We start from the raw sequence: 11,226 nt of genomic DNA, 5'->3' as shown, positions 1-11,226 counted from the left end.
GGCCCACCACCTGTCCACGAGGGTGGGGTGCGCGCCTGCCCCCTAGGGCGCGCCCCTACCTCGTGCGCCCCCTGGAGCTCCTCCAACCTCAACTCCAACTCTATATATTTGGTTTCGGGGAGAAAAAAATCAGGGAGAAGGATTCATCGCGTTTTACGATACGGGGCCGCCGCCAAGCCCTAAAACCTCTCGGTAGGGCTGATCTGGAGTCCGTTCGGGGCTCCGGAGAGGGGGATCCATCATCATCGTCATCATCAACCATCCTCCATCACCAATTTCATGATGCTCACCGCCGTGCGTGAGTAATTCCATCGTAGGCTTGCTCGACGGTGATGGGTTGGATGAGATCTATCATGTAATCGAGTTAGTTTTGTTAGGGTTTGATCCCTAGTATCCACTATTTTCTGAGATTGATGTTGCTATGACTTTGCTATGCTTAATGCTTCTCACTAGGGCCCGAGTGCCATGATTTCAGATCTGAACCTATTATGTTTTCATCAATATATGAGAGTTCTTGATCCTATCTTGCAAGTCTATAGTCACCTATTATGTGTTATGATCCGTTAACCCCGAAGTGACAATAATTGGGATACTTACTGGTGATGACCGTAGTTTGAGGAGTTCATGTATTCACTATGTGTTAATGCTTTGTTCCGGTACTCTATTAAAAGGAGGCCTTAATATCCCTTAGTTTCCATTAGGACCCCGCTGCCACGGGAGGGTAGGACAAAAGATGTCATGCAAGTTATTTTCCATAAGCACGTATGATTATATTCGAAATACATGCCTACATTACATTGATGAACTAGAGCTAGTTCTGTGTCACCCTATGTTATGATTGTTACATGATGAACCACATCCGGCATAATTCTCCATCACCGATCCATTGCCTACGAGCTTTCCATATACTGTTCTTCGCTTATTTACTTTTCCGTTGCTATTGCTATCATCACTACAAAATACCAAAAACATTTCTTTTGCTATCATTACCTTTTTCTATCGTTACCACTACTATCATATTACTTTCCTACTAAACACTTTGCTGCAGATATTAAGTTTCTAGGTGTGGTTGAATTGACAACTCAGCTGCTAATACTTGAGAATATTCTTTGGCTCCCTTTGTGTCGAATCAATAAATTTGGGTTGAATACTCTACCCTCGAAAATTGTTGCGTTCCCCTATACTTGTGGGTTATCACCACTAAGGCGCATGTGGCCCATTACTTCTCCCGGGGGGGTTCCGGTAACCCTCCGGCACACTGGTTTTCTCCGAAATCACCCGGAACACTTCCGGTATCCGAATATAGTCGTCCAATATATTAATCTTTATGTCTCAACCATTTCGAGACTCCTCGTCATGTTCGTGATCACATCCGGGACTCCGAACTACCTTCGGTACATCAAAACACATAAACTCATAATACCGATCGTCACCGACCGTTAAGCGTGCGGACCCTACGGGTTCGAGATCTATGTAGACATGACCGACACACGTCTCCGGTCAATAACCAATAGCGGAACCTGGATGCTCATATTGGCTCCTACATATTCTACGAAGATCTTTATCGGTCAAACCGCATAACAACATATGTTGTTCCCTTTGTCATCGGTATGTTACTTGCCCGAGATTCGATCGTTGGTATCTCAATATCTAGCTCAATCTCGTTACCGGCAAATCTCTTTACTCGTTCCGTAATGCATCATATCACAACTAACTCATTAGTTGTATTGCTTGCAAGGCTTATAATGATGTACATTACCGAGAGGGCCGAGAGATACCTCTCCGACAATCAGAGTGACAAATCCTAATCTCGATCTATGCAAACTCAACAAGTACCATCGGAGACACCTGTAGAGCACCTTTATAATCACCCAGTTATGTTGTGATGTTTGGTAGCACACAAAGTGTTCCTCCGGTAATCGGGAGTTGCATAATCTCATAGTCATAGGAACATGTATAAGTCATGAAGAAAGCAATAGCAGTAAACTAAAACGATCAAGTGCTAAGCTAACGAAATGGTTCAAGTCAATCACATCATTCTCCTAATGATGTGATCTCGTTTATCAAATGACAACTCATGTCTATGGTTAGGAAACATAACCATCTTTGATCAACGAGCTAGTCAAGTAGAGGCATACTAGTGACACTCTGTTTGTCTATGTATTCACACATGTATTATGTTTCCGGTTAATACAATTCTAGCATGAATAATAAAGATTTATCATGAAATAAGGAAATAAATAATACCTTAATTATTGCCTATAGGGCATATTTCCTTCAGTGAAACCTATGGCCCCGGGTCTATTTTACATCATATTAGTTTCCCGTCAACTTGCCAATTTCTGTCACCGTTTATTTTGCAATCTTTACTTTCCAATCTATGCAACAAAAATACCAAAAATATTTATCTTATTATATTTATCATATCTCACTTTTGCAAGTGGCCGTGAAGGGAATGACAACCCCTTTATCGTGTTTGTTGCAAGGTTCTTGATTGTTTGTGCAGGTACTAAGCGACTTGCGTGTAGTCTCCTACTGGATTGATACCTTGGTTCTCAAAAACTGAGGAAAATACTTATGCTACTTTGCTGCATCACCCTTTCCTCTTCAAGGGAAAACCAACACATGCTCAAGAGTTAGCAAAGCCAAGCCTATCAAGAGTCTCGATTCAAGCGCTGTCATCAGTTTCATCTGAGAGCTGACATTTAGATATGGAGTCCCTCACAGTATTATCACTGATAACGGTTCCAACTTTGATTCTGATGAGTTTAGAGCATTCTATGCCTCCCAAGGAACTCGGGTCGACTATGCGTCTGTCACGCATCTGCAGTCGAATGGGCAGGCAGAGAGAGCAAATGGTTTGATCCTCCAAGGGCTGAAACCCCGCTTAATGCGTGATCTCAAGCATGCAACAGGTTCTTGGGTAGATGAGTTGCCATCCATCCTTTGGGGATTGAGAACAACGCCAAATCGGTCGACTGGCCGGACTCCCTTCTTCATGGTCTATGGGGGCTGAAGCCGTACTGCCAAGCGATTTGCTTCACAATGCACCCCGAGTGGAACTTTTCTCAGAAGCTGAAGCAGAGCAGGCTCGGCAAGATGCTGTTGACCTCTTGGAAGAAGAGAGAGAGATGGACTTGATCCGATCGACCATTTATTAGCAAGACCTCTGCTGATTCCATTCCAGAAATGTGAGAGGTCGAGCATTTCAGGAAGGAGACCTTGTGCTCTGAGTGGATCAACAAAGGCCTCACAAGCTTGCTCCTGCTTGGGAAGGTCCCTTCATCATCACCAAGGTGCTCCACAACAGAGCATATCACCTTTACAATGTGGAACACAAGAAAGACAAGCCACGCGCTTGGAACACGAATCTGCTCCGCCATTTTTACACTTAAACACTCGAGTCAATGAGTTGTAATAAGAATCGTTCAGTTTGCTTATCAAACACAAGATTTTTGTAGTACCTTAATAATTGTTGTCCTGTTAGGATGTATGTTCAAATCTCCCAGTGGGTGGCTTAGCCACGAACCTGATTCGCCTAAGTTTCTAAAATCCTACTGAGTGGAGAGCAATCCTCCCACTCAAGGGCTTAGCCGCGAACCTGATTCGCCTAAGTTTCTAAAATCCTACCGAGTGAAGAGCAATCCTCCCACTCGGGGGCTTAGCTGCAGTCCCGTACTCGCCTAAGTTTCTAAAATCCTACCGAGTGGAGAGCAATCCTCCCACTCGGGGGCTTAGCTGCAGTCCCGTACTCGCCTAAGTTTCTAAAATCCTACCGAGTGGAGAGCAATCCTCCCACTCGGGGGCTTAGCTGCAGTCCCGTACTCGCCTCAATTTCTAAAATCCTACCGAGTGGAGAGCAATCCTCCAATCCGGGGGCTTAGCTGTAGTCCCGTACTCGCCTTAAGTTTCTAAAATCCTACCGAGTGGAGAGCAATCCTCCCACTCGGGGGCTTAGCTGTAGTCCCGTACTCGCCTAAGTTTTTAAAATCCTACCGAGTGGAGAGCAATCCTCCCACTCGGAGGCTTAGCTGCAGTCCCATACTCGCCTCTGTTTCTAAAATCTTGCCGAGTGGAGAGAAATCTTCCCACTCGGGGGCTTAGCTGCAGTCCCGTACTCGCCTAATTTTCTAAAATCCTACTGAGTGGAGAGCAATCCTCCCACTCCGGGGCTTAGCCACGGTTTGGTACTCGCCTAAGTTAAAAACCATCCTGATCCGCAAGGATGACAAAGTGCAGGTTGTGCACAGCACCTAGTGCTCTTGTCCATGACCCACTCAATGGACCTACGTCACAAGTAGAACGTACGCTCCATCCCGATCTGCAAGGACGGTGAAGTGCAGGTCGTGCACATCACCTAGTGCTTTTGTCCATGACCCACTCAACGGAGCTGCGTCACAAGTACAACGTACGCTCCATCCCGATCCGCAAGGATGACGAAGTGCATGTCGTGCATAGCACCTAGTGCTCTTGTCCATGACCCACTCGACGGAGCTACGCCACAAGTACAATGTCCGCTCCATCCCGATCCACAAGGGGGACGAAGTGCAGGTCGTGCACAACACCTAGTGCTCTTGTCCATAACCCACTCGATAGAGCTGCATCACAAAGTCAATGACAGTTCCGACTGAAGAATCAAGTTTCACTCGGAGTCAAGAGATTCAAAAGCAGCACAGATGAAGACAAACATATTCGAAGAAAAACCAAGTTCAGATAAATCTCGCAGGGTTAAGAACCATAGATAAAAGTGCTCAAGTATTAGGCCCAAAGGAGTTTTAACGGTTACAAAATCACTCGGCATTCCGAGGCAAATTTAATTAAGGCATAAAGTTTGTTCACTCCTCTGGAGGAGGACTGGCTGGCTCGATGAATTCGTCCAGGTCGATTACGTCCGTGATGCGAGTGGCTGCTTCAATGAAGGTCTCCATGAAGGACTAGAACTGGCGATGCTTGGTGTTGGAGACCTTGAGCGCTGCTAGCTTCTCCTCCTTGGCCTCTTTGCAGTGGACACGAACCAGAGACAGAGCCACATCAGCACCACATCGGGCAGATGACTTCTTCCATGCCTGCACTCGGCCGGGGATCTCATTGAGTCGAGTCATCAGAGACTCGAGGTCATTCTGGAACCTCTCCTTCGGCCAGAGCTCCGTGTCGACTCGGGAAACCGCCACCTTCAGTCGAGCCAGATAATCCACGACGCTGGCAAGACGAGATTCCAGTCAGAGTACATTCATGGCAGCTTCATCCTTAACATGAGAGTTGATGGGGTCCAAGTTCGTTTCAATCCGCCCAGTCTCTTCTTCGAAGTTTTGGCAAAATTCTGCACGGCGCAGCAAAATAATGAGTTGAAGAGCTGTCTAAAGAATCAACAACTATCAAGAGAAACCAGTCGAGCAGGAGAAAATACCTTCAAGCATGAGGAATAACTTCTTGGCAAGTCCCCCCAAATAAGCCTCCAGCTCTCATTCCTCTTCCAGGAGATATCTTCAATCTTGTCGTTCAGGGCTACCTTGTCCTTCTTCAGACGTGTCACTTCCTTGTTAGCTTCGACAAGAGCAGTCTTCAGCTTGGCGTTGTCTTCCTCTAACGTCCGGACTGAAGCCAACTTCTCGTCGGCGAGTGCTGTTTTCTCTTGGGATTCTTTCTGTGCCGCTGCGGGATCAAGGTCCTTCTGTGCTAGAGCTTGCCTCATTTTCTCTAAAAAAATAACACTCGGTTCAGAAAGAAGAACGTAAATATGACACGAGAGACAGTCCAAACTCATAGTCGGCAGGCTTTTACCTTCCATACCAGTTGTTTCATCCATAGCCTTCTGCAAGTTCTGCTTGGCCAAGTCTAGGTCAAGATTGAGCTGGATCTGCTTCCTCTCGAATTCAGCAAATTGGGATATGAGCTCACAGGATTTCTGAAGTCAGCAAATAAGATATGTTAGTCGACGGAAATGAAGGTATGAGTTTAGGATATTACGACAAAAAGAGTTCTAAGACTACTGCAGAATCAAACATCCAACAGTAGTCTCGGGGACTACACCCAGTGGGTGCACTTGGCGTGCCCCCACTGGTTCGGTTCGGTACTCGATTTGGTCAACCCAGTCGTCAAAAAAAGAGAAGGAAGAGAAAAGCAACTACAACATTGATTCTTAGATCACTGCCGACTGCCCGCAGTCGACCGCGGTCTCGGGGACTACACCCAGTGGGTGCACTTGGCGTGCCCCCACTGGATTCGAGAATTCACTCGATGAGATCCATTCAAGACTGAGTGGATATATTATAAATAAGATCTAAGACCCTCGCCGAATCAAACATTCGACGACGGTCTCGAGGACTACACCCAGTGGGTGCACTCTACGTGCCCCCACAAATCTGAAAGTTCATTCGACGAGACAGAGTCGACTCAAGAGAACAAGATTGCAAAATAAAATAAAACACCCAGTGGGTGAACAGGTGCACATGAAGTGAAATGCTCATCCACGGACATCTTACGAATAATAAGGCAGCAGTTTCCAAGTGTCAAGCTAGGAGATCAGTCGGAAATCAACTAACCTGGACGTTGGCTTGGGGAGCTGCACTGGCGTCATGGGCGGCTTGGCTGGTCTCACGCACCATCTTCATCCGCTCCATCATCAGGCCTGCTTGGCGTATGGCTTCTTTAGCCGCGCTCGCCTGATCCTCCGGGACATGATGGGTGACGAATAGCGGAGATGGTGGAACAGTCGCAGCAGTCTGAGGATCTAAAGTATGGAGTTGTACAGATGAAGCAGGATCTTGAGCAGTTGACACTAAAGGACGTTGAGTCGACACAGGATCAACAAAAGTGACAGAGGCCCAATTGAGGTCTCCAGCCTGCTGGATCATCGGTTCGAGCACTGATGTCGTCTGAGATGTCTTGCCGGCCGGCGCCTTCCTGCCCGAGCTCCTGCCTCTCCTCCCCATAGGCCTCTGGGGCACATCTTCATCATCGTCTAGAAGTTCAATCACATGTTGCGACGCTGCAAAAGATTCGACCGTAAGATATCAGTCGACCTGCAAATTAATTGACAAAGTGGAGGCAAGATGGCAGAGTCACACCTGCTTTGGAGGTGGCCGCATCTTCCATTTCCGCATCATCTTCATCCCTGTAAATATCCATGGAGGTCCCAGAAGTAGTAGCACTGCAAGTTCCCGAACTCACTCGGTCAATCAAGAAAACGAGTCGACAGCTACTTAAGAAGTTCTTGAGTAAAAAGAGAAAACAAAACTCTTACCCGGAGGCGATCGGAACGTCAACCTTGATCTTAGGCAGGGTCTTCCGAGGCTTGGGAGCCGCAATCTTGGGTTGCTTCGGGGCCTTCTCAGTCGGAACAGGGGAGGAAGTCTGAGTGCGTTTTGACGTCTGCGCGACTGCCTTGCCACGGATACTCGTTGGGTCATGGGTCTGCTTGGAGCGCCTTCCAATGCGAGGTGGGGAGTCGACTTCCTCGCCGTCGCTTGAGTCCTCGTTCTCCTCCCCGTCTTCGTCATTGGATTTCCAGTCGCCACTTTCGCCTCCACTTGCCTCTCCTTCCTGGTCCTGCTCTCCATTGGGCATCGAGTACATCTCAGTGTAAACCTGCAAGGCAAAGAATAGCATAGACATCAGTTGGACACAAAGATAGTTGCAAATCAGAATGAAGAAACACTCGACAGTAAAGGACGGACCTTTTCAGGTTCATGGTCAGCACCAAATGGTTGGACTCTTCTGGACCCCCTGGGGTTATCTTTGTTTCCAGTGATGCCCTGCAACCACTGCTCCACCGTTTCTTCGGTGACCTCCTCCGGGTGGATCCGAGTGGTGTCTTCAATACCCGAGTACATCCACATAGGATGATCACGGGCCTGGAGTGGCTGGATGCGTTGACTGAGAAACACCTCCAGCAAGTCCATACCAGTCACGCCGTCGCGGACTAATTGGACGACTCGTTCCATCAGCATGTTCACCTCTGCTTTCTCTGCTGGAGTTACCTTCAAATAAGTGGGCTGCTGGACTCGCTCCATGGAGAAGGGAGGAAGACCGGCCGACTGGCCAGGAGTCGGTTGGTCCTTACAGTAAAACCAGGTCGACTGCCACCCTCTAACTGACTCGAGAAGAATCACAGCTGGAAAAGTACTTTTGCCTCTCATATGAATACCTAGACCTCCACACATCTGGATCACGTGCGTCCTCTCATCACTCGGATTAGCCTTTTTCACAGACTGAGAGCGACATGTAAAGATGTGTTTGAAGAGACCCTAGTGCGGTTGACAGCCCAGAAAATTTTCACACATGGAAATGAATGCAGCGAGGTACGTGATGGTGTTGGGGGTAAAGTGGTGAAGTTGGGCTCTAAAAAAGTTCAGAAAACCCCGGAAGAAAGGATGAGGGGGCAAAGAGAAACCACAGTCAACGTGAGTCGCGAGGAGGACGCACTCACCCTCCTGCGGCTGCGGCTCGGTCTCATTGCCAGGCAGCCTCCAAGATCCATGAGCAATCAAGCCCCCTTCAGCCAGATCCTCCACATCCTCCTGCTGAATCGTGGACCGAATCCAGTCGCCTTGGATCCAGCCGGGCGGCAAGCCGGACCTTGAAGAAGACTCCCCCCCCCCCGACTTGTCTTCTACCCCTTCGGCTTCCCCGTCGCCGCCGCCGCCTTCTTCTTGGCACGCTCCAGGGACGCCGTCTTGTCCTTCCCCATCGCCGCAGGCTGCTCACGGGTGGTCCGGTGGTGTCGAGAGTGGCGGAGGACGAGGTGGAGAAATAGAGGAAGGAGAAGGAGAATGGGATGCGTTGTGCAGACGCACCAGCCGCGGAGTATTTTATTTGCCCGCTTCCGAGTGGCTGACATGCGGGCCCAAGAGATCCTGTCAAATCCTGCAACAGCCGCGCGCTCGGTACGTGGCAAAAAAGGTGGCATGGAGATCGAGGCGCCCCTGCCTAATCCGTCTCATTTACTGCGTCACTCTCCGTCCCGCGCGCTTCCCCAAATTTCAAATCCCGTGAGATCTGGGAATAGCAGTGCAACCAGTCACGCCCAAGATTTCATACCCCTCCGACACTCGAAGCATATCAGGATAAGTTCACTCGACAATTTCTGAATGGATGAAGGCGATTGAAAATAAAGTTGAAGTTCCAGCGTGGTTCACCAACCCAGGTAAGATGCCCCCGAAGCATGAGAATTGGGTCGGAACCATCTTCAACCTCTTCTCCCCTCAGACCTCGATCCATTCGGGGGCAAATGACGATGACATGTACCTAGGGTAGGGTAATAGGCCTGACCTAGATGCCCTTCCCAAGGACACTACCCTAAGATCAACAGCATTCAAAGCACAACAGCATCCACCGACTTTGAATCACCTCAGAGTGCAACCCACTCGACCAACAACTCCACTCGAATAACCCAATTCCATTTGACCAGTATATCATCATTCGACCATACAAGAAACCATTCGGAGTACAAAAGATCTAAATTCACTCAGGATGGCAACGGTCAGGCGTTCACTCCGTAGCGTTAATGATCATTTATAAGTCTCTATTGGTGGCGTTACCAGTAACATCTCACCTTAATGTACATTGAACTCCTTGTAACATGGGCTGGCTGGGGTCCTTGCGCACTCTATATAAGCCACCCTCCTCCACTGAGACAAGGGTTTGCACCCCTTGTAATTTCACGCATAATCCAGTCGACCGCCTCCGGGCACCAAGACGTAGGGCTTTTACTTTCTCAGAGAAGGGCCTGAACTCGTAAATCTTGCGTGCACAAGCTCACCGTAGCTAGGATCTTGCCTCCTTCTACGTACCCCCCCCTTCTACTGTCAGACTTAGAACCACGACACCAATCACATCTGATCTCCATAGTTTTCATCTTCATAATAGATGGATATCATTGACATTGAATGGCAATCTAAATTTCCAAAAGTCCATTTCGACTCTTAGGAGCATCTGCTCCTACATGCCAAAAAAATGACATTTCAAATGTAAACAAAATCAAAGAAAAAACGATGTGTTCATAGTCACATCCAAATGCTACTCGCAAATATTTAGGTGAAAAGCTTAAGCATCTTGGCATGCACAAAAAAACAAGTTGAACATCAAATGTTACACCCAACTTTGTATTTTTCAGCGATGATACACTGTTGCTCCATTTTGCATGAAAAATACGGAACATGTTTGCGACACTAACATGAACATCTACCAAAAAAATGGATTTTTAAAATTTATTTTCTATTTTTTTTAATTTACTGCTCACTAGTAGGGAGCAAATGCATGCAAGAGCCAAAACGGGCCTCCCCGTATCTATATAACTAGATGATACCCCCGCGCGTTGCTGCGGGAATTGTTAGCCCTTTGCACGTCGTAAAAAATAAATAAATGCCTTTTTTGCATAGTAGAGATATATGACCTCAGCTGACACAAAACTACAACATACTGGATGGAGCTCCAATATCAACAATAAAAGCAGAACTAATCATGATCACTGGATTAGAAGAGTACTAATTCCTTTTATAATTTATTTTTTCATCGAAGTGAATATGAATTTCTCTGTGTCAAAGAGTTGGGCTGAAAGAGCATGTGTACTTACACACAAAAGCACCAATATACATATTATCGTTTTGTAAAATTACAACAAAAAGAAACTACAAATGAATATTATAAGCTACATTGAGCAAATGGAAAATGAAAAAATTCATTTTTTGTGGTTTAGGATCTCAACCGTGCTGAATTATTTTGTTCATACTTCGGACAGTAGGTATATTAGAAAAATAAGCGAATGAAAACTAAAAACAAATAGCATGGAGTCAGGCAATCATATACTACACATAAAATACAAGATTTGAGTTGATTTGAGATGTGGCGTTCAACATAAAATCTATACTGATCATTGTCCTTATGATCCTTCATTGGTATACCAGAAAAAGTTTATCCCTGAAATATAGTAGGCTACCAGAATACTACTTGATTATAAGATGATAAAATCCTTAATGACTAAGTGTGAATGAGTTATCACTTAGTTGGTTCAGCATATGCAAATTGCAAAACACTTGACTAAGAAAACACTGTTTGCATAGAATAATTTGTTTGTATTCATAACCAAGATTCTTAAGAAGAGGGGGATGTGTAGATGTAAGACCCATCAAGGCTTTCCAGAAATAACATGTGTTCCTGATGATACTTAGTCAACAAAGATGAGTGGCAACTGCATAAAATAAATATGAGAAGGGTTTAAACTTAAAC

This window comes from Triticum dicoccoides, chromosome 5A (assembly GCF_002162155.2).
Source record: "Triticum dicoccoides isolate Atlit2015 ecotype Zavitan chromosome 5A, WEW_v2.0, whole genome shotgun sequence".
NCBI classification, from domain to species: Eukaryota; Viridiplantae; Streptophyta; class Magnoliopsida; order Poales; family Poaceae; genus Triticum; species Triticum dicoccoides.
This window is presented reverse-complemented; position numbering follows the sequence as displayed.